This window comes from Carassius carassius, chromosome 26, assembly GCF_963082965.1.
Source record: "Carassius carassius chromosome 26, fCarCar2.1, whole genome shotgun sequence".
Classification (NCBI taxonomy): Eukaryota; Metazoa; Chordata; class Actinopteri; order Cypriniformes; family Cyprinidae; genus Carassius; species Carassius carassius.
In genome coordinates, this window is record NC_081780.1 from 12,077,937 (window position 1) to 12,103,194 (window position 25,258).

The 25,258-nt window shown below is 37.4% G+C and overlaps 1 long non-coding RNA gene across 1 annotated transcript in view; it reads left to right on the top strand.

Moving 5' to 3' along the window:
* Positions 1-11,136: 11,136 nt before the first annotated feature.
* LOC132105822 (uncharacterized) overlaps positions 11,137-25,258 on the top strand; it is a 75,596-nt gene continuing 61,474 nt past the window's right edge. The window contains exon 1 of the long non-coding RNA XR_009423998.1: positions 11,137-11,317. This is a non-coding gene — a long non-coding RNA (uncharacterized LOC132105822). The remainder of the gene's footprint in view (positions 11,318-25,258) is intronic.

Consider the following 25,258-nt stretch of genomic DNA (forward strand, 5'->3'; position numbering starts at 1 on the left):
TTTCCTGCATTGATAACATAATTTTTTGGCTTGCGTACCAGCAACGGAGACACTACTGTCACCACGTTTAGTGCTGTAAAAGCAGTTGTACAGTATTTCATGTAATTTCCTAGTATTGTGGTCGTGCAAAAGACATAAATCGCCCAAAGATGTTATTTCTTGGCTCATGTAGTTGCAGGAGGCGCTGGTGTAAGTGCCTGCAGGCCTCTGCGATACACTCCTCTGGTTTGAGGTTTCCTGACATGACTCTGACAGGGCTCTGCTTGCCTTGGATGGCAGAGAGGACATAAGTTGTTAAGGATCTTGAGGTTTCAGAGCGTTTGCCAAAGTCAATTCTGGCCTTAGTAGCAGCTGTATGTAGTTTCTTAAACTGGCACGTTACACCAGTCCAGCTTAGCATGGCAGTCACCACCACACAGTGCCTTCAAGTTTATGTATAGCACCCTGAAGACAAGACCCTTTCTTTTATAACTGAATACAGGTGAGTCTGTTGTGTGGTTTGGGCTTCAAAAAAAAAAGTACCCACACAATCATGTATTATACACATAAATAATGTTATTGTAGTAATTAATATAAATAAAACAATACAAATACAGACGCATATATATATATATATATATATATATGTAATTTTACAAATAATTATATTATTGTCAATAATACTGTACAAATCAAAAATGAATTATTATTGGAATAAAAAGTATATTTTTAATGTTAAACATTCAGTGTCATACAATGTAATAATACCCAATATATCTATAATTATATTTATAATAAAATTATTAAATACAATTCTAAACTACACATTTGTAATTTTTATTGTGTGTGTATTTTTAAAATAATTATGTATTATTCCTTTTAAATTGAAAATATGTATGTTTTTATATGAGCGTATATAATTGTATATACTGGCGTGCGTGTTTATTTAAATATAACAAAATTCAAAATACTTAAAATTAATATAATTTTGTATAATAAATTTGTGTACATTTTGTAAATATACATTTATTATTTAATATTTTTATTTATTATTTCTTGTAGTTTTTTTTTTTTTGAACAGCTTTTGAATACTACAAAAACTTTGAAACATTTACTCTTTTCTTGAGAAGCCTATTTATATAAGTCTATTCCTGTTTTAAATATGCAGAATTACATGGTTTATTCAAATTCAGCTTGTTTTTTTTTCTTACTAGGTCATGAACTACCAGTTGAAGTACTCACACCCTAAAGGCATTTGTAACATATCTGCATTTTCAAGCTGTCAGAAAAAAATGAAAAATTAGTCAGCCAAGTGTACTACAGACAGACATTGTTATCATCAGGTGAGGGGTTGATCGAGAACTTTGTTCCGGGACCGTTGATGAACATTTCCTACTCATTTGTCCCCAGGGGAGAGGCGGCCCACCCATTAAAATCTGGTTCCAGGCCATGAGCATTTTAGCGATGGCAACTAAAGAGTGACAACCTTGAGCTCCCAGTCTGAGTCAGAGAGTGAAGCCAGGCAGCGCTGACAGCCCAGGAAAATATGAATCGACTAGGGAGACGGGACTGTTTAGGGAAGCTTTTGCACCATCCCAACCAACTCGGCTCCTTTTGTACAGTTCATACCAAAGTCTTAAATCGAAATTTATATATTTCTAAATATTTCTCCCCCCCCCCAAAAATAAAGTTGTTACTGCGATATTGTGGGTGGGCAAGAAGAGACAGTTACAAGAGTGTGATACATCACTATGTCTGTCACCACCATTGTTGCTGTAATCAGATAATTGATCTCACTGTGAGATAAAAGTCTAACAGTCTTTCATTGTTATGTTTTTGACATGTGTACCCATGGATACATATCTCATGTTTTTTTGTTTGTTTTTTTAACAGGTCCAATATGTGTGATATGGAACCATATGCACCATCATAAGGTACAGCAATCTCTTTCACGGTAGGACAAAGGTCATATTACTACAAACATCCAGCAGCACGCCATAATCCCACATTACAGTCTGTCTGTGAAGTATCAAGAGTCCTTCTGAATGCTTCAAAGTGGCAGTGGGTGACCAGTGAAGTTAGTGCTATTCAAAACAGATCTGGGAGCATGTTTTTCCCACATTCCTCACCCAGCTGTTTGCGTGTGAATAGAGGGGCTGCACAAGTTTGCGTGAGGGATTGTGTGTGTGTGTGTGTGTGTGTGTGAATGTCCTTGTGTGTCTGTTTTCCTGTGTCATAGTTGGCATAAAAAACATCTTAAGTTCTGTAATATCTCAATCAATTTTTAAGCTTCAGAGACAATTGTAACATCACAGTGCAATCAAATATTGCCTATTTTTGCTAAATATAGGTCACATTCTGAAATAAATTATAGGAACACTATAGAAAAAGATCTCATTTATAAAAAAAAAATTTTGGAGATGGGGTTTTGCAATAAATGATTTATACAGTTATATAACTATAATTATTATATGTGCACTTTGCAATTAAAAAATACTATTAAATTGTATTTAATTAGTAAACGTAATGCCATAATTAGTGCAATTAGTTTTCAGTAAATATAAGTTAGAATTACATAAAACTGCAGCTCACACTCTGAAATGGATAATAGAAATGAGAATAAAGTCCTTAAATATAGGAATATTGTTTCTCATTCATGTTAGTTTTTCTTTGTTATTATATGCACTTTGCAATGAAATATTAATATTATGTAAATAGTAAGTGTAATAAGTAGTTTTTAGTGCAATTAATTTTCAATAAGAATGGCTTGTAATTAGATACATTATATTAGTTTCATACAGTAATATATATATATATATAGTAATAATATAGTATAATAGTAATGTTTCCAAACTTTTGGTCTGTACTGTATGTATATATATATATATGTGTGTGTATGTGTATATATATATATATATATATATATATATATATATATATATATATATATATACATACATACATACATACATACATTTGTAAAAGACTTTTGCAGGAATTTAGGGCTCAAACTCCATGTCTACACCAGACATCACTGCTGTTGCTTGTGACATGTAGGCGCTGTCAACACTGAACATGACAGCACCTGTTGCAAACAATTTGTCCTGTGTGTCAGTACATCAAATAGGCGGCTGCATATATGAAAATAAAACACCTAACCATAAAAAAATTCTAACAAAAGGTTTCTCAGCAGTTTTTGTAGTATTAGGTGTACTTAATAAGATACTAAAAGTTTACCAAAGTTTGACCACTAGAAAGGTGTAATTTTCAAGATGGTGTCCAAGATGGGCAGGGAGCCCTTAACATATCCTAACTCCTTCATTATTTGACTTAGTCAAGTAATCTTGGTGTCTAACCCCATGTTTTCTGGGTCTATGAATCCATTGGACATGTCTAAATTACACTGAAATGATTACATACTTATGGAATACATGATTTTGTGAGAATACTGTAAGGTTTTAGCATTGTTTGGGGTGAACCAGAGATGTAAACAATTTAGCCTATGTCATGTAACTCCTACTCAGTAACAGTTTTTTTGCTAAAACACAGATTTTACATTCGATGTAAAAGTTATTGCACCCAAAAGTAACTTAAATTGGAGTTGTATAACTTTGATCATAACTTTGATCGTAAACAACCCTGTATTAGACCGAACAGAGGCCTGTGTGTGAAACCTCTAAAATGGTCACTCATTTCAATTTTAATAAGGTAATACATATGTAATGCATCCTCTATAGATGTTTTAGAGTATAAAGGTGGCATTATACTAAACCCAACAAAACTAAATTCACAATTTTCAGCAATTCAGAAGATGGTAGAAGAGAATACTGACATTTGATATTGCTTGACTCATTGTAATGTTGTTGGCAGCACAGTGTATACCATTTTGCTCAAACAAAATTCATCCTTGACTACTTAAAAAAAAAGAAAAGTTCTTTATTTTTTTGTAATTTAATTAAAAAAAGTAAACTTTTGTATATTCTAGATTCATTGCACACAAACAGAAATATTTCAAGAGTTTTTTGTTTTAATTCTGTTTGTTATGACTTAAAGCTTAGGAAAATAAAAAAATTCAGTATCTCAAAAAATTTGAATATTCCATTTTGAGCTTGATTAGTTTTATTAATTATGAGTATAAATACTGGGTACCTCCTGGGCTAGTTCAGAACATGCAACCACAATTATGGGAAAGACTACTGACTTGACTGTTGTCCAGAAGACAATCATCAACATCCTCCACAAGGAGTGTCAGCCACAGAAGGTCATTGCTGAAAGGGCTGGCTGTTCACAGAGTGCTGTATCAAAATATATTTATAGAAAGTTGACTGGAAGGAAAAAGTGTGGTAGGAAAAGGTGCACAAGCAACATGGATGACTTCAGATTGTCAGGAAAAGCAGATTCAAGAACTTGGGAGAGCTTCACAAGGAGTGGACTGAAGCCGGAGTCAGCGCATCAAGAGCCATCACACTCAGACATCTTCAAGAAAAGGGCTACAGCTGTCACATTCCTAAAACCAAGCATTTCACCTGGGATAAGAAGAAAAAGAACTCGACTGTTGCTCAGTGGTTCACAGTCCTCTTTTCAGATGAAAGTAAATTTAGCATTTAATTCGGAAATCAAGGTCTGGAGGAAGACTGGAGAGGCACAGAATCCAAAGTCCAGTGTGAAGTTTCTGAAGTCAGTGATGATTTGAGTGCCGTGACGTCTGCTGGTGTTGGTTCATTATGTTTTATCAAGTCCAAAGTCAATGCAGCCATCTACCAGGAGATTTTGTAGCACTTTATGCTTCCATCTGCTGACAAGCTTAATGGAGATGCAGATTTAATTTTGCAGCAGGCATTTAGCTCCTATGTCAGGGATCTAGGAGGGAGGACCCAATTTCAGTGTGAGGTAATAAGGTTTTATTGACAAAACAGACTGATACAAGAGGATAGTCAAGTGAACAATAGATACCACAACAGGAAAACAGTAAACAGGAACAGCTAGGGGAGGCCACTGGGAAAGCTTCAGGAAACAATTGGCAGAATACTTGGCAACAGAGGGGGCAGCAAAACCAGGCTGATGGAGAAGACCACACAAGGCACCATAGAGCAGAGCTCAGAAACTTGTTGACCACTGACTCTGAAACAGACCAAGTGCCAGGTAGGTAGATCCAGGGCAGGACACATGGGGACAGGTCAGAAGACAGGACAAAGCTCCACAAAAACACAAATTAAAGTCAAGACAAGGAAAGATATAAGCCAATGAACTAATAAAAGGTTAAGTAACAAGATAAGAAATTACCAGTTTAACCAACTTAGAGAATAATCAAACTAAACCAAGAATCACTAAAATTACTTAAATAAGGAGCAAGACAAAAACATAGAACTACAAGGACTAGACAAGGGCACAAGACCAACCAGACAAGGAGACACGGACACATATTCAGCCACATACAGAGACAGAGGGGGTGAGAATGACAACGGACCAGCAAACAAAAAAGGGTAAGGGGCACTATAAATGAGGAAAATACATGAGGGACAGGTGAGCACAAAAAGACTAACCAGGCTAGACAAGGAGGAGGGGCTAAAGGAGCACATGGCCGAGAAAACAATTAACAAAGCCATGTGCTGACACTAGACACAATAAACAAAACATAAAACAAATAGCAAAACCCTCACAACCTACCCACAGTGCCAAAACCACTTCCAAGTGATTTGCGCTGACCATGATATTATTGTGCTTGATTGGCCAGCCAACTCACCTTACCTGAACCTCACAGAGAATCCATGGCAGGGATAGGCAACTTCGGTCCTGGAGGGCCACTGTCCTGCAGAGTTTAGCTCCAACCCTAATTAAACATACCTGAACAAGGCAATCAGTGTTTTCGGGATTACTAGATAGATACAGGCAGGTGCGTTTTTATGAGGGCTGAAGCTAAACTCTGCAAGATAGTGGCCCTCCAGGACCGGAGTTGCCTATTCCTGATCTATGGGGTATTGTGAAGAGGAAGTTAAGTAACATCTGGCAAACAATACAGAGGAGCTGAAGGCCCCATCAAAGCAACCTGCAGTGCCACAGACAGTAATTGCAAAAGGAGCCCCAACCAAGTATTGAGTGCATAATTAAACCTACTTTGGAGATCTTGAACATTTCTGTTTTGTAAATCTTTTTTTGATTGATCTTTGAGAAAATATTCTATTTTTTGAGATACTGAAGCTGTAAGTCGTAACCATCAGAACTCAAACAAAAAACTTTTTACATATTTCAGTTTGTGCATGTGCAATGAATGTAGAATTATAAAAGGTTTGTTTTTTTTAATTAAATTGCAACAAAATAAAGAACTTTTCCATGATATTCTATTTTTTTTGTACATGTACCTGTACTTAAGGGAAATTGTACATATTTTTCCCATAAATATGCTTGTAACCAATTGCTTTAATATATAATTGGACTTGTAATAACTTATCTATCATGCAAATATGCTAATTAGAATATTACATGGCAAAAACATGTATCAGGTACCAATATTTCTGGTCTAGGAGGAATGCAAAGGAGTAATGTTCATTTTAAGGACCTGGCGGCAGCCATTTTGAAAAACGGGGCCTTTTTTGGAGTCAAACTTTGGTAAACTTTTAGTATGTTTTTAAGTACATTTGATATTACTGTAAACCACCGAGAAACGTTTTGTTAGAATTTTTTTGGGGTCAAGACACGTTTGCAGTTGACTAAAATACAAGGCATCACTTTACTGTCAGTGATACATTGCACAGCATACTGTTTATAATATATTATACTTAAAAAACGTAAAAGTTTTAATGTAATAAATATACATTTTTGACTTTAGATGCATCACAACACTGTATATCCTTTTTATAAATATGCTTAAATATTTTTATGTCAGTTAACAGGAAAATAAGGTGTTGATGTCTCAAAGCAAAGAAAATTGTACTTGTACACTTAAAGGGACAGTTCAACCCAAAAATGAAAATAACCCCATGATTTACTCACCTTCAACACATTCTAGGTATGTATGACTTTCTTCTTTCAGACAAAAATCTGACTAGCGGCGGAACGTGGGCTGATGATGTCATCATTTCAGAAAATTTTACGGATTCGCTGCTTTTTCAGATTTATCGACTCTGGGAACCGGTTTCAAAAAATATCAGTTCCACTCTCCCAGAACACCGGATCCGTGTGGACAAATCGCGTATACGATACAAAATTTCTGCGTAAACAGCTAACCACGTTTCCGTGTAGACAGGGCCTGGGTTATACTGAAAATGTCCGGGCTCTTCCAAGCTTTATAATGGCAGCCAATGTGGGTCGAGATTTTTAAGATAACTAAAGTTCATCCATCCATCATAAAATTGCTCCACACTGGGGGTTAATAAAGGCCTTCTGAAGCGAATCAAAGCGAAGGCTCGTTTTTTTTCCTGAAATTTACTGCAAAACAAAATATTCTTTAAAACCAGTTACTAAAAACACTATCAATCTGAATGTCCCTGAGGATTGAGAAATAATGGGGTCGTTATTCCTGGTATGTTTGTGTATGTGCAGGGGTATTGTGTGGAATGTCTTTACTTATGTGTGTGTAACTGTGGAGAATTCACTTTTGGGGGCAACAGTCACAAAAGAGGACCGCAAAGATGATCTAGTGCTGTTTTGGCATTCCCCTTTAGTTAATAACAGCCCAACAAATCATCATAAAAGCCGAAATTTAAAAAAAAATTTTTTAAAGCCTTTATTGTTGGAAAAAGCTGCTTTTTATTGGCTTGGATCACAAAGGTGATGATCTCTCCTTCATTTGTGGCTGTTTTAATGAATGTATCTTTTAATGAATGTAATTTCTATAAACCAGAGAGTTTAAGCTGCTCTTCTGTGTACAAAGTAATCAGTTAGCCCTTGAATGGTGACGAGGTATTCTGCATGTATATGTGTGTGTGTTTCTCTCCTCCTGCTTCGGGAGCTTGTTTTCCCAGATTTGGGAGTTGCAGGTGCAGCGTCCAGCTGCAGCTCCGCTGCGCACGCCAACAGCATGAATCATTTTCCCTCCTCTCAGAGCACTGAAATCAAAGCATATGGAGGACGTAAAAGAAGGGGGGGGGGGGGCATGTTTTATTTGGATCTTTACCATCACTCCATTAAGCTACATTACCAAGCTGAGTGTGGAAAAAAGAGAAGATCCTGTGTGTATATGCGTGTTTGTCAGCCGCTTTCAGATAGGGAGTGGACGGCAGTGAAAGTCAAGCTCTCACAGTCGAGTTCACAGCCCTGGCTTGATTGTTTTTCTTGTCTTGGCTCATCTTGGGCCGTCAGTGTTGTCATATTGTCCATGTGCACGGAGGCACACAGGCCCTGAGAGAAACAGAGAGGGACCACACATGGAGAGCGAAGCCCCAGGGAGTAGCAGGCCTGTATGGAGTGCTTTGCAAGGACCCAAGTCGCCTCGCTTCACTGCTTGTCATTGGATCTCAGATCTGCTGATAAAATTTTCCCCCCTCTCCTCTTTTAAAGTGATGAAATGTCTTTCCTTACCCAGCCCACCTGGGTATAGGTGAAGAAGTCCAATAAGTCCCTCCGAGTAAGTGTGTTCTGTAGCTGAAAGCATGCTCATAAATGAGGTCGGTGTGGTCTGAAGATGTCAGACTAGATGCATTCACCTCTTTTGAGTTACTCTCACAATGCATTTTCAGTGCTCTGTTTTGTGTGCACAGACAAATACACATAAATGTGCACTCAGGTTTGTTTTGTTTTTCTGCTGGTCACACAAATCTGTGGCCTTGATGTGGTGGCCAGCTTCATTTGAAAAAAAAAAAGATATTTTTTTCAGACACTGATTTAACTGGAATCTTCATATAATGAGAGTGTGCATACATTTTAAGGAAATTCTAGAAGTGCAGTATATCAAAACCATATCTGTTATTTGCTTAAATTAGAGTTTTTGTTTTGTTTCTTGTTACTGGACAATTTTGCAAATGTTATTTAAGCGTCATTTACGTATTATAGTATTTTTTTTATAATAGTTTTTTTCATATTTACTATATTTTATGTAATATATATTTTATTTGTATTTTATTTTTTACTTTTAATATATAGCCTATATTTTGTTTTAACATTTGTTTTTTAACATGTAAATCATATTTGCTGTCATCTAACACAACTTAAGTTACACTTTTCAATGTAATCTTCAATGAATCTCACAGTGAATTTCTGTTTATTATACTGTGCATTATAATTAAATTCATCCTTTATTTATTTTTTATTTTGTGATTTCAATTGTTGTTGTTGCAGTTAATAATAATCAGGCTCAACCAGGGGTGTAAGTTTGGAGTGTGAGACTTCCTGTTTACCGATATGATTAAAAAAAAAAAAAAACTTTGAATGGTTTTTATTGTATGGTTTACACACTGTAACTTTAATATGTAGCTGTAAAACTTAAGGCTCACCTGTGTCACACACTCATTTATTGTGCTTCATGGGAGTCTTCTAGGATTATTTATAGTCAAGTGAATAAGACAGACCTGTGAAATCAGCCTCTCTGATTGCTTTAGACGCTCTGTGAGTGACATTTGCAGAAACATATGTTTCTCTCTTCTTCTCAATTATAACAAATTATAAACAATTGACTTTTATCATCAGACAGTTGCAGTGATGTCTGGCACCCGAGATTAGAGTTCTTTCAATAACACGCTTCATTCAAAAAGAAAATGTGAATGACTGAATCAAAGAAGGCTGTAAATATTTGTGACACAACACCAGACTACATGGCACCTGGTGATGACTGATAAGCCATTGCAAGTTGATGTTAACTGTTGTTAACACATTCTTTTGTTTGTCATTGCTGTGGCTGTTATGGCTGGTGTATTTTTTGGCCTAGAGTGTAAAAGTAGTGTAACTATGTCCAAATCTCATTTCAGGCAGCACTTATTTAGCTCCATTAGTCACTCGTTACCTTTTAAATGTAAGATTAGAGGCCCTTATCCAGGCTTAATAACTTTTGTGTTTACGTTTGCACTTTGTCTCTTCAAGTGGCCTCAACTGCCCATGCTGCTCAAGATGTCCTGGGACAATGGTACTCTAAAGAACGTGTGGCTGTCTGTCATCAGGGGGCGTCGTTCGGCTCTGTCTGGGTCTTTCAGGCCTGTCACATCTCTCAGCATGCTGTTTGTCTTCCTTTTAATAACCCTCCACACACGCCGAGGTAAGACATGCTTACCTTGAGTCTGCTGTGTGTTGTGTCTGCTGGCATCCCACATCTACAAGCCAATCAGATGTGATTTTCCAAACCATGATAAAATAGTAATTATTCACCAGAAGAACTGTTGATTTCTGTAGCCTAGGTACCTTTGGCACAGAAATGCACCTTAAAATCTCCCACTTGCTAACTTTAAAATTAAACAAATCCCTTTTTGTGAGAATAATTTGCTTGTACCAAATGCAGGTCTGTGGTGTTTGAAGGTATAACTTATAACTATAATTTTGAGCAGCCTTTTTCTTCAGTGTCATGACACTGAAGAAATCTTCCTAATATGCTGATTTGGTGCTCAAGAAACATTTCTTATTATCATCGTTGGAAACTATTTTTTTTTGTGTGGAAACCCTTTTTAAGATTTTCTGATGGATAGAAAATTCAAAAGAATAGCATTATTTGAAGTAGAAATCTTTTGTAGGACTACAGTTTTAGCAATTTATTGCCTTCTTGCCAAACGAAAAAACAAATCTTACTGACCCCAATTTTTTTAACTGTAATACTGTATGTGTGGTAGTCCAACTGTCTAAATAAAGCTCAATTAGTAATAAAGTTAATGCATGTTAGTAGAGTTTGATCTGCTTAACCACTTCAGAAGGAAATGTGACGTAGAATTTGATGACCATGCACAGCAGTTTTATCAAGGTCAGCCTCCAGGAATCTCATCCGCCAAAGTGTTTTGTAATCACAATCTGTTATGAGACAGTTAATTAAATGCATGCCATTGTGACAAGCAAGGATGGGTTTTTTGCTCCTGTAGTAATAACTAGCTAAACTAAAGAGAAAGGGGGTGTCTGAGGAAGATTTTCCAAAGTGAATTATGAAGGTAATGAAAGTGTTTCTCTCCTTACTACAGTTTCTGGTGAAATAATGCAGTTAAAACCCATGGGTGATGTCATGCAGACAAATGTTTCGTAGATTGAAAATCCATCAGTCCTATGAAAAACAGGAAAAAAAGAAAGAAAGAAAATAGTGTGCGTTCAATATGTTTTCGCTTATAGAATTTGACAGGTTTGAGGTGAGGAGAAAGAGAGGAGAAGAAACGCACAAAAAAATTGGCAGAGAAGAACTGCTAGCGCGTGGCTAAAAGATTCGAGTGCAACCGAGGTGGGTGAAGGGCTGATAATGGGGGGGGGGGGGCTTGAACAAGAGCTGCTTTTTCATTTAACCCCTGCCTACCTCTTTACTTTGCTTTGATTCAAGGAAATGCTAGGTTTTGGAACAAAGACTTTGAACAGAAAAGATGATAAATGCTTTGGTTGCTTAGGCTCAGGCTATAATTTCATCTTTGGCTGGCAGGTGATTTGAAGGTCTACATGATTTTTATGTCTTAGTGTTGGTTTGTCCTTGAAATGGACAAAAACCTGATGGTTTTGTTCTCCTGTATGATTTGAGATGATCTGGGAGAACAGGATCTTAAGTTTGGAAGCAAAAAAACTTTGACCAACTGTACAAACTGGCTGCTGTTATTGTGGTTTTTATTTCATGTCATAACATTTCTTTGTTTTGGTATTTTTTAAGATGCAAAAACCTTCTATTTATTTCCAGATTTAAATTCAATTTTGAATCCAAGACATTGCCTCAGACATTTGGAAGCAGCTGTTTTTTTGTTCTTCTTTGTTTGTCAGTTTTTTAAAGTTTGGATTATGGACCATCTTGGATTTCGTGGATCTGTTTTGGTCACTGATGCTGACTGTGCTGTTCAACCTGTATTATTGAAGAAAAATGTATCTGACAAACCTTTTGCAAACTATCACTCTGTTTTATTTTTTGTTTTGAATGGAGACCACAGGTGTTGTCTGCTAACTGGGTCGGGTGTGAGGAGCTTTAGTTACGGTAGATGCGAAGTGATGTGAAACTAAGATGAACTGCAAATTGACTCCTCATAGTCAGTCCAAAAAGAGAGCATTATTGTCCTTTCTTTTTCATTCCCTCAAGGGAAACAGACCATGTACATCCATCAAAATCACATATTCCTACCATAAGAATTTCAGTTTGGAAATCCAGCTCATTGGCCAAGTCTAGGTCAGAAAGACAAAATCATATTGACTCATTCTGGCATGAGTCCAATTCTCTTGTTTTACTGTGGATTGGCTCCTGAGAGTGAGAGTGGACAGGTTTACTATGATAAGCCATTTTTGTGGAACTGTGAAGGATGTTGTGACTGTTCTTCTTTTGAAGTCAATCATGAAATTTCAGATAATGGTAATTTATTGGTGTTCTGAGATTCCTTTACATGTGGAGGGCAGGCTTTAGTTTACCTTTTGAACCTGGCTAGTTAATCACTCTGCCACTCTTAAAGTATCTCCTGACAGATCATTTTCCTCCCTGGTGCAATTAAATTACATTTGAAGAGAATACCATTATTTAATAGTTGGGTCATTGACATGAAATGTCAAGCGATCTTAAAATAGTTATTTGTGTAGATGTAAGAATGCACTTGAGAGACAGTTTAGAGAGGGGAAATCAATCTAAATATAAAATACCGGTTACAAATTATTTATTTATTTTACCAGTGCAAATATGTTAGAAATGATGCTTTGTAATACATAGGTAACTTGTATCTGATGCATACTTTTTTAAATTTTCATCATATGACCCCTTTAAATATCGCATGTGATTTATTGTGCAGCCTTAATGGTTAAACAATAAACACAGTTTTTTACGAAAATGTTTACAATTTAAAATTCCCGTTTTTCGCACTTTTTTGAAGCTTTGATTGTGTTTCAGTGTGCAATATAACATTAGTTCATGTTTCGCGTGTAAAAAAACACAGTATTTTTCACACAATTTGCCTATCTGTATACCGCTGTTTTCACTGTCATAAAAACGGGCTGATGACTTCCTTTTTCTATAAAGTCCCTCCTTCAGAAATACGTTACGAGTTCTGATTGTGCCAGCGGTTCCTGTGTTGTGATTCGACACCAGCTTAGCGCACGCTGCCCTCCTGGAAACGCGATTGGGCTAGTTTTGAGAAGCAAGTGTGCAGGAGCATGTGCTGGAGTAGATGTATTTATAATCACAGGAGCGTTTTTACTAATGAGATGTGCATGAAAATCGCATTTGTTTTTTTGCACAGCCCTAACATCTAGTTAACAAAGCTAAACAGCGTTGCCCTTTGTGTAGTAAATTACAGAAACTGTTAAACGCACCAACTTAAATAATAAAATACACTTACAGGTTGTGGTCCATAAACAACGCCTTCTCCAGACAAAGAGGGAACTGCTCCATCTTTCAAGAATAATCTTTTTGCGAATCCGGCATTAAACTGATTGAGATTGAGGAAGCTGTCCTCAGCAAAATGTGCTGCACATACTTTTACATGTGGATTATAATTTTCGGGAACCGAGTTAAACATAAATTGTAACCATTAATCTCCAAGTACAGCATCCCTGGGAAGCCCAAACAAATGTGATTGGACTCCGAGATGAAAATAACAGCGTTTCGACGACGTGGCAAACACAAACGCAGCTCTTCCTTTTCCGTCGGAGCAAAACAAGACCACGCCCCCCTTTTTGTGAATTAATGTGGGCGGAGGTTAGTCAAAAAACTGTTTTAGTGACGTCATTACTGCAGGAACTAGAGGGATGTAGTCCAAACGGGTCGTTTTTTGTAGGCAAATTCTGTTAAATAAAATATCTCGCTTGGCATTGAACTTTGAGCTTTAGAATTTTACAGATATTATTTATACTCTAACAACAACATTACACACTAACTAAAGTTTAAAACATGGAATCACAAAGAAGGGGACCTTTAATGACTCCGAAATTGTCAATGAATTTGTGTTTTCAAGCTATTCTTAACCATATAAAAACAACATAAACATAAATTACATTGCTTAAGCTTGTCATGTTTTTTAAACTAGAATTTTAAACATTTGCTTTGTTTATCTTGGACTCTCTTATTTGTCATTGAGCCAATTATCAATGCTCCCCTTTCAAATGAAACCACATTAGGGATGTGTATTTAAGCTCTCTGTTCTGTCAGAACATTGCATGTTGGCATCAGATGTTTATTAGGCTCTAGGGAGTATAAAGCCTTTCTTTTTATTGCATTTCTTTTATTTTACACATTTCATAATATTTTGCACTTACCGTAAAAAATTTTAATGTCTCAATGGGACACAGTTTCATACTTGGAAGCAGGATACTATTTATTCTGTATGTAAATCATGATGTAACAGTGAAAAATGCATTCCCTGATTGCATATATATGTATCTCCATGCCTCTCTCGACTGTCCATTTATAATCTTGAGTGGCTCGCTAAGGAATAACAAAGATATGTGAGGAGTGAAGGAGAACGTTTACCATACTAAGTAACACCAAGGTCAGTTTAGCGAACATTAGATTTGTTTTTCTTAGTATTTGGAGGGAAAGACTGAAATGGAGAGGACTGCATTTCATCCTGCTGTGCTCTTCATCTTGTGTTACATATATTCAGACAAAAAAGCCCAGGCTTTTTTTTGGCTGAATCAAAGAGGGCCGCAGTACTCAAAACATCACTATGAAAATGCATGACAGAGGATGAAACCTAATTCCATTCTAGGCCCTCAGTCTAAATCAGCTTTAGTTATGGAGAGGGCTGGCAGGGAGCTTTGGTTCCACAGTTCACGCCAGGCCTCTCGACATGCAAGCTCCTGAGGAGCGTTTGCCAGTGTCCTCGTCTGAACTAGCCTGCTGATTGATTTGCACTGAGGTTCCAGCCGCCCCTCTCCCCAGCCTCAGCAGGTGGTGAGTGTTTGTGACTTAAACCAGGGAGCTATCAGGTTACATTCATTTCTTTAAAAAATCATTGATAAAAATGATGGAATAGCTCAGAAGCTATAAATCTCATTTGTTTTACAAATTTACATTTACAGTCATAATCACATTCTAGAAATATAGTCTATATATAATATATATTATATATAAAAAAAACAGTTCACCCAAAAACACATGTGTTGTTCTGAAACCTGGTTGACTTTTTTTTCTTTGGAAATGTCTTTTTTTCAGTTTCAGAAATGTCTTTTAATTTCAAAGTATAACATTTTGTATTTAGATTTTACTTCTTCACTCCCCCCCAATTTTTTTTTTTTTTTATTTCCACGTTTTCATGAAAAAAAATTAACATTGCACAAAGGGTTCTTCACAAAAACAAAATAATAATAATCAAAATTTTCTTTTTAAGAATTGTTCACTTAAAGGTTAAATTTGTGAATTATTATTATTTTTTTTAACAATTCTTCAAAAGCATCACTCTGAATACAGTAATAATTGAACTTTATTTATTTTAATAGTGTAGAAACTTTCCATTGCTAGGTGTTTTTTTTGTGCATTGGGGGTGGGGGGTTGTAGTGATGCCATAGAAGAACCACCTAGAACCATATTGTTAGTGAATAGTAATTTTTCTTAGTGTGTAGAACATTTTAAAAACCTAAAGAATTTTTTCCACTATAAACATCCTTAAAATGTTCTATGTATTTCAAAGGTTCTTCATGGAACCATCAGTGCCAATGAAGACCATTTATTTTTTGATTGATCGTAAAGGATTCCTTTAAGAACTGTTCACTGAAAGGTTCTTTGGGGAAAGAATGTTCTATGGCTTCACCAAGCAACCCCCTTTTTGGAAACTATTTCTTTTAGATTGTTGGGTGCACTTAAAAAAGGAAATTATCATTTGCACCACTGACTGACAACGTCAGAGTCGTCAATAGTTTACATACTGCTTTTTATAGTTGCGACAAGGTAATTTAGGCTGATTTATGCACTTAAGCACTAGATTGTTCTTGTCTTGGAGAATTTATCATCTGAAGATGCGGAAAAGTCATGAATATCTCAACCACTCTGGAATGCTAATAGTCTTCAGACTTCATAACGATCGAGAGTGAAATCATTTATTTGTGAACTTCATAGCAGATGCACCTGCGCAGTGTGTTTTTTGGAGGGATTCCTAGAGGGTGAAGCATCAGGCTATTGGAACGTTTCGTGGTTTCGGGAGGCTGTGCGTCGGAGGCCCATGGAAGGAGGTGTGATGTTTAAAAGTCGCCTCTTTCATTCAGAAAAATGTCCGGCTGCTGGCCAAGTTCAAACACTTGTACAAACACACCATCTCCTTCGCTCGTTTTCCAGCTCTGTCAGGCCTTCCCGCTGGGCGCAGTTTCCACTGCAGAAGCCCAGTCACATCTAGAGTGTCTTTTGACACTGGTATTATTCTAGTAGTCTATTTGTTTAGTCTAGTCAAGCAACTGCTTTGTTGCCAGCTCTAGGATCATGATCTTCGATCTCACAAAAACGTGTGCACCTTGGTGTGAGGTAGTGACTTTATGGTCGGTGTATTTTGCGTGAATGACTTGGAAGCAGACCTCAACAGCCCTCACACCTGTTGCTGCTGTTTTACTGCCATTTACATCCAGCTGTGCATTTTAAGGGTAATTACAACTAACAGGTACCCTCTCCAAACTGTGACTCGAACCTCATGGCATTAGCACAGAACCACACACAGCCTGATTAAACAAAGCTGTTTTCCACAGAAACTGCTTCTGTGTAATATCAGTGAAACTAATTCTGTCTGTCTCTTAACGAAGAGAAGGACAATCCAAAAGTGCGTATTTGATGAAATGCAAAAGCAATGGGCCAAGCTTGTCACTTTTGTGAGTTTTGTAATTGCCACAAGGGAGCGCTTATGCTACACAGAATCATGTGATATGATTCACTTAAACACATGCACAGTTGGTGCACTTTAAACTCTGTGTTGATGAAATAATCTGAGGTATTTTTATTTGGCCCAAATGACAAGTAGAACTTCATTTTGCAAGTGACACCAGTAAATGTTGTTGCGATGCTTTAGGGAGAGTTGGCATACACCGTTATATTTGCAATTGTTTGCACTAATTATATAGAAGGGGTGTTGCATGTTTCTCTCGTGGGAAACTGTGTGAGCAGTGGACTGTCTTGTCTTTTATTGGGCCTGCTATATCTGACCTTTGACCTGTAGACAACCGTTAACTTACACAGCTGTGGAGAAAACTGAAGACACAACCCATTTCTTATAGGGCTGGGCGGTATGGGCAGAAAATCATATCATGGTATTTTTTGGCCGACTTGCGATATCTGATATACATCTCTGTATTTTCGTTTTTGTATTTGTATTTAAAAAATCTGATTTAATATCTATTTATTTAACTTACCGCCCAATGTTGTCGAACAAAACAATACATATTTAAGGCTATGAAAACAAATAAAGTTAATATAGCCATGTCAGCCTTCAAATTATGTGCAAATAAATCACATTTGACGCGCATGCGTGAGGCGGTGCCCGTTCACTGAGGTTTAGCAAAGAAACACAGAACAGAAGGCTCATGCAGTTCTAACAGAAAAATTTAAATATTTCCTTTCTAACACTTACAGATGGAGGGTATACCTTTGGAATATAAGTTATGCATTCAGGAAGACAGCACATCTCAAACGCGTTAAACAGCGCGAGTGGCCTGTGTCTAAGTCAGAGGTACATGCAGCCTTTCTGTCTGAGCATATGATGGGCTGAGTTGCTTAAACTACTGCGAAACAAAATTTTAAACTGTCTTACCTGTTTTTAAAGGCCTTAGTATGAAGCTGTCCCATAATAAGAACAAACTGGATTATGCATTTGCTCAGAAGCTGCTCAGTCTGTGTCCTCCACTATATTTTCAGATGCGCTCATATCAAACTATTGTATATCGATATAAATGATATTACCTCATATTGAATTGCGTATAAAGAAAATATCGATATATCGTACATGCTCGATATATATGCCAGCCCTAATATGTTATTTAAATAAATAAATAAAAACGTTTAAAATTTTCCATAAAAATGCAACAGGGAGCAAAAGTATCTGACCATAGTTATTTTTCATTTAAAAAAAAAAGTTTTAGATTTTTCTAATATTCTTTGATTCAAATAAAGATTTTCATTTTCAAATTTCATTTTTTTCAACTTTTTTTAAATGTAAACTTTGATGATAATTTGGATCATTAGGAAATTCGTAAGTATGACTAAAGCTTGGTCTCATGTCTTTTTGGACCACTGTATATATTTTTGTCATTAAATTACTTGTTTGTGGTCCAGGTGTCTGTCTAATAGTAAAATTACCTAAAACATTTAATTTTAGTGATGTGTTACAAATATAGAGGGTTTACATTTTTGGAGTTCTTTAATGCTTTATTTATTAATTTTTATTTTGCATTGAGAACAGTAATTTAGCACTAGCTGCAGTTAGTGTGGTCACTGAGTTTTGCCACATGAGCAGAATATGTGCAAAAATATTGATAAACCGCGTATTTCACAGCAGTTATTCTGCACACTTGTTTTTCGCACTATAAATAAAAAAGACAGAACTCTAATTTGAATTCTGCTGACATCTAAATCTGTACTATATGCTAAACACATTTGACTGGGCATGTATAATGGGCCTTCACTGGCCGGTAAAGCAGGACAGACTTCAGTCATAGTTACTAAAGGAATCCCTTAAGTCGAAAACACCCCCTCCCCACCAGACAAACCTCACCACTGTGCCTGCGCAGAATCAGAGCTCTTTAATCGGTCTAATTATTCAGTTTAATCATAGAATGGCTCTTGGCCTGCTCGAAACAGATTCTGTCTGGGTTTTCAATTGAATTGGCCATGCTGGACTGAATTGGCTTTGAGCAAGAGGTGCAAGAAACATAAAGGGCCTATCCTCTGAATATCCCTGCAACTCACTGAGCCGCTCTGTGCAGACAGAGAGCTCTCAAAGTGCGGCCTAAAACATCCCACCCCTGTTATGACATTTACACTAATGAGAGGTGATAAAGCTATGAATTACACCTCCTCTAAAGCCTCTTGTAGAGTATGCTGAATGCAAAAGGAAGAAAGATAATTTACCAAAGCATGAAATACTTTTTTTTTTAAACTGAGAATGGCATGGAATTAAAAATGACCTCTGAATATAATTACAATCCGATTTTAAGGATGATTACATTAGAGTACTTGCACACACTTAAATTTAAAGAGTTGTTTTTTTACACATCCCGGTAATGACTTAACTATGCAATAAGGTATGCTTATAAAGGCAAGGAGTGCGATATATACATCGAGTCTGAGTGGATTTTAAAATAAACTGCTTCCTGAAAAGTAATGTCCTGGAACAACTGTTTTTAGCCTCCCTTTCAATTTGTATTAGCACAGAACATTTCACCCCACTAATGTAGCACAGTAGGTGGGGCAGCGACAGATATCATAGGTGTAACGGGTGATGAGATTTAAGATAACATTTTTTTTCTGCCAGGGGAGCACCTCAGCTTATTTAGCGTGTGCACGCTGGCTAAACTTTAAACAGGAACGTATAGGAGTCTGTGATTTACACCACTTTGATCTTCAAAGAAAAACACTGGATTTACGTGCATTGAACCTGGCTGCGTTAAGGCTCTATTGTTTCAGACCAAGTCTTATTATTGGCATTTATTATACAGGGCTGTGACATCCGCTCTCTGTGGCCACATTCATTAACAGATTTTTGGTGTCTCGTTTCACGCGTCTCTCCGCGAATGGGCAAAACAGGAAATGAACTGTGAAATAGGTCAAATTAAAGTTCCTGTTTCACCTCATTCAGCTCTGTCTGGTTTGTGTTTGCTGCAGGGGCCAATGAAATGCTCAAGTGAAGCTTTAATATTCTGCATGAGAATAAAATTATATCTGCTATACCTTTAAGCAGCCTTTGTTAAAAGCTAGTTCACAAAGAAAATAAATATTTCGCCATCATTTATTTATCCACATGCCATTTCAAACCAGTTTGCGTTTCTCTTTTGATGATATTTTGGAAAAAACTTGTGTTTTAGTACATAAAGAAAGAAAGATAAAGGGTTCCCCCATGCTTTGACCATTAAGTGGACAAAACACATTCTTCAAAATGTTTTCTGTTGTGTTCTTCAGATGAAAGAAAGTCATACAGGTTTAGAATGACATGAGCGTGGGAAAATGATGACAGAATTGATATTTTAGATTTAGATTTGAACTTCCCCTTTAAAAGCACATTCGTTTTTCTAGGTGGTGCCAACGTGACCTGTAAATCGGTGCATTATATACTGTACGTGGTTTCACTTCTTTTTGTATGCCGTTTGACTTGAATAGCAAAACCTGATTGCTAATCTGAGGATTAAAACTCATTTGGATCATGCGCAAGGAAGCAATTTTTTAATGCAAGGAGGTTGATGCTCTTCCCCTGACTGCAAGGCCATTGTTAGACATGCTGGACTTGTGGTTAGAGTAAAAGTGTGACAGCTCATAGTGAAAAAGTGTGTGATGACCTTGTAACCTCTCCCCAAATAAACAGAAGATGACTGTTTTGTACACACGCCAGTCTTCCTTAGAACATACTTAGTGCTAGAGTAAAATCTGTAAAGCGACACTGCACATTGCCTAATCTGACCTTGTGCATATGATCTCATGAAAGGGCTGTAAATACAGCCTTACGTGCATGCCGCACACGTACACAACAGACACGTGTACTATAAAAAGTAAACATACCCGCTAGGAGTGAGACACACCCTTGCAAACTTGTGGCCTAATGTGCTGCAGACACAAAGTACACGGAGAACAGTAGGCTTCATGTGTGTTGGTACAAAAAGGGGTGTTTCCTGAGCGATCGTGTTTGTTTGGGGAAGTGTGGTTGGTACAGTATAGTTGACCTAGATATAGTTTTATCTCTGTTCCTCCCCCCAGCTGAGCTCTGCAGGTGCTGCAAGTCATAAAATCTTTGCCTGGATGTGCTCCAACTCTGTGACTTGGAAAAAGACTCTTAGGTCTCGGTGTAGAGGGGGCATTAAATGTTTGAACACAGTGCTAACAGCCTGCTCAAGTATCTGAGCGGTCTCTGTGGTTATTCAAATGTTTCCATAGTTACTTCTCACCCAATCGAATGCTTTTGAATCCACTCTGACCATCTGAGCTGTGGGCTGAAGGGTTCCTGTTTGCAAAGCAAGTTTGATTCCTATACCCTTCCTGGAGCAGAAGTTTTCAGCTTTAGCCTTGGATCGGTTATTTAGTGCAGTTTTAACCCTCCTCCTGCACCCACTTTAATTCAAACATTTGTCAACAGAACAATAAAACTTGTTCTCTGTTGTTTGTTAGACAGCTGAAGATCCAGCATGTGGAGATTGAGGTCTAAGTTCATTCCAGCACCTATAACATTTTATTTGGAGATAAAATAAGCTCTGCTAATGTTCCTGTAAACATCTCTCTGAACTTTTCCTCTGAAGTGCCATGTCCTGTATCACTTGTATCACTGATTAGATATCAGTAGTCGTCAAAACGACTGAATCAGAACCAAAACACAACACTCCCATGGTCATCTGACTTCACATCTGTTTTGTCTGACTAAAATGCAGCACCTTTGATCATTTTCTTACAACAGACTTGAAAGACACTTCAGAGCAAGGGAAAAAGGAACAACTCTCAAATTCAGTCTGAAACTGATTCAAAGTACATACAGATCAGAGGACGAAAAAAGCAGCACAGCAGCTCTCAATTTAATAAACACTGTTAGGTCTGAATTGAGGATTTTCTGACAAATATTGTCTTTGGAAGAGCTCCAGCTTTTTTCCTTAGATGAATCAGTGCCAAATGAAAACCTCCAGCCCAGAGTATTTTCTAGAGCACTGAGTGTTGTTATGGAAAGTGGTGCAGGGAAGAATGCCCTCGTCGTACCCTGTTGAGGTGGATACTATAATTAATTTTCTGCAAAACCAGCATTAAAAGACAGAAAAAAAGAACACTTTGTTTGAGAGGGATTTAAACTTCTTGAGCCAACTTGTAAACAGAAACAGAGCCTGCTGCCTGGATTTCTCTGTCATGGAAACTCAACCTGCTTGTCAACCGTCTAGTGTCACTGAATAGTTATAAGAATAAATGTGCATGTTATTGCAGTGATAATATTGACAGTGGTTCACTTCTTAAGGCCTTTTGTCATTCAATCCAGCCAAGAAATATAATTCTGATATCAGGAGCACTTCGAAAAATCTGGTTTTGATCATAAAGTCTTTGGGATAAGATTGGTGGTTAGTTTTTCTATAATCCTGTTTTGTTTTCATCTTTTGACCCATGCTCTTTGATAAGGGTGAAGAAGTAGATGTGCTTTCTACCAAGCAAATGTAGCATTTGCAATGCAATCATATTGGGGTGTTGTCATTTAGCATCACAAAACGCGTAATTTACTAACTCAAGCATAGCATGCATTTCTGCATGCTCCATGTTTGTGCAGCTGCCTGCAAGACAAAGGACTAGTTGGAAAAAGTGCATCCGTTTTGATTTCCCTGCCTTTGCCGTCTGGTAGCTGAGGTGAGGTTCTGGTTTATGGGTAGCCTCATGCACCATTTAGGGGCTGTTTGGAAGAGAACAGGACGAAGAGAGCATGCATCAGTGAAATTACCATGTCCACCCTGTCTTTAACTCGGTCATTTCCAGCATATGGCTAGTGGCTGTTTTCACCGCTCTGTGTCCCCATGCTCTATGCCATCTATTATGAATGCAGCCATTATGAGTGATTGTGAAGTCCAGGCAACCCAGCTGGAGCTAGACTGTCGTTCAAGATCTGTAATTTATTGGCTTGAAAATCCTGCAGTTAATTCCACTGGATGAGAAGTTTGGAATGTTTGGATGGGGAAACCGATATCTTCTGGGTGAGAATGAACAGCATTTTTGGTTCAGTGGACCTGATGATTCACTTGCAAACTTTATCTCCAGTTTAACCTGATGTAGGATGCAAACCACCACTCATCCAATCATGTTGAATCCCTGTAGTCAAGTCAAACTAAAGAAATACTGATTAAACTAAAAGTGAGACGTCCTGTTGCTGAAATTTGGCATTTAAAATTGTGAGGATAGACACTGCTGGCCTAGTCCACTGCTGGACAGTAAAATGCGGTCTTACTTTACATTCTTGTATTTTAGATGAACCAGACATTCGGGAGACCTTAGTGACCCAGCTTCATTAATACATCTATAACAGCAAGATAATACAACCTTCATCCCCAAAACTAACATGTTTTTTCACTCACTGATTCAGTCACCTTCTCTAAGGTAGAAAGGAATGCTAGAAGAAAAGAGCTTGACAAACTTTGGTGGATCTGGCAGGCTAAGCGATTCAATGTGATCCATCTATCCATCTATTTGTCAGTCCATCAAAGCAGGATGTTATAGAGAAGATGCACCGAGATTCTTGATGATATCCCCAATACAGACCTAATTTCCCCACACTGAATAAGCCATATTTACTAAAGTAGTCCAATTTTATCCAACCTTTCATCCATCCATCAGTCAATCAAAGCAGGATGCTAAGGAGAAGAAACCCTGTGCTTCATGATGACATCCTTAAAACAAATGTAGTTTTCAAGCAATATTTCCAGCCGTCTGCAGGTTATACTAGAATAAAGGAGCTTGACAACTTTTGGTGGATCTAGCAGGCCACACAGACTTGACCTTACACCAGACCAATGCAAGATAATAAACTGGCAATAGGAACAGGACAATGCAAAGGTCTTCTGGTCGGATGCAAATACTCCTTGATGATAATGAAAACAGGTAGCAATATTCACAAAACTCTCAGATTTGCTGGGTTCCTCACTGCAGAAACATTGAACTCAAACATGCCTATAATGTGAATGTCAGCTGTAGGATTGAAGAATGAAATGAAAAGATAACAGTACATGTGAAAGCATCTGTCATGTTGTCAGTCTGAGCAAAATAAATGAATTTGAGGTTTTGCTTGAAACATGGCAATTAATGGAGATGGGAAAATGAAGTTGGGATAAAAAGTGGGAGTGCAAAAGCATCTGTCCTGAGGTCTTGTGGTAAACCATTCTACACCAGCACTCGGGCTGCTGGGCTGAACAATAGAAGATCGTGTTACAAGCCAAGCTTGATGCTCATGAAACCTTTAGCTGAGACTGCTGTAGTGCACGCAAGCCACGTGTTTCAGAGTTTATTAATAAATTAGTTTCTTGCCATGATGGGTGTCGTGGCTAGTTTGTAAGTAAGGGTGTTTACACCTTTTCATAAACCGCAGTATAACTCATTGCCTCACAAGCACGTCGCAAGTTTCACAACTGGTTGAAAAAGGTGTCAAGAGCTGAACAGAAAAAGCAGGAATTTCAGTTTTCCTTTACTCTCTCAGCTGGATTCCCCACCCACTTGAGTTAAGTCTTCCATTGTATAGAAGCTGGATTTAGAATTGAAACATCAGACTGAGAATTAATTGCTTGTTAAAAGGACCCTGACCCTGTGCACACTGGTCCATAGACCAAGTCCCTAGTCTTCAAATAAGGGAGGTGTTTTTTGTTTGTTGACAGTACAGTGTTTGACTTAATGTAGTGTTCTAGAAAAAAAGTCAAGGCATGCTTATAGTGCAACATAAATATCATCGACTGCTCAGTTGTATTTTGATAGTTCTGCTAAAATGATCCAGTGTCTCATTTCAACACACATAAATTTATAAGGAGAGAAAGGGGTTAAGGCCTCTAAATTTAAAAACACACATGGCTTTCATCAAGACAATCAGAGATTTGTAGAGTTGGTGAGATTAAATCTGGAACTTGTGATATTCCTTGCAGAAAAAAAGATTACTTGGCCTTTTGTGGCTTGTCACGCAGATGCACTTTGAGGTCTAGCAGTAATATTGCCACCTTGCCTTGCCAATGCCTGATCAACAGCAATGCCTTGTCAACACACGTCAAAACGAAAGCAGTGAATAGGGTAGAATAAAATATTCAATTAGGGCGGCATACTTTTGCACCAGGGTGTGGATTTGCCATCCTTCATATATTTGAGAAAGATTTCTCAGGGTGCTTGTTGACAGAACGTTGAGAGTGAAGGATATGCTTGCTTTCTCCATTACACCTGCTTGGTGCATTGGCTGCAGTTTCATGTAATATTTATGTACTTTGCATTGAGTCATTTCTCTCAGTTAAGTCCTTTTGAGGGGGCTCTGTTTGTTTAAGACTTAAGTGTGTATTAAAGGGAGCATTTAACATTTTTACATGCTAGCACAACAAATGGAGG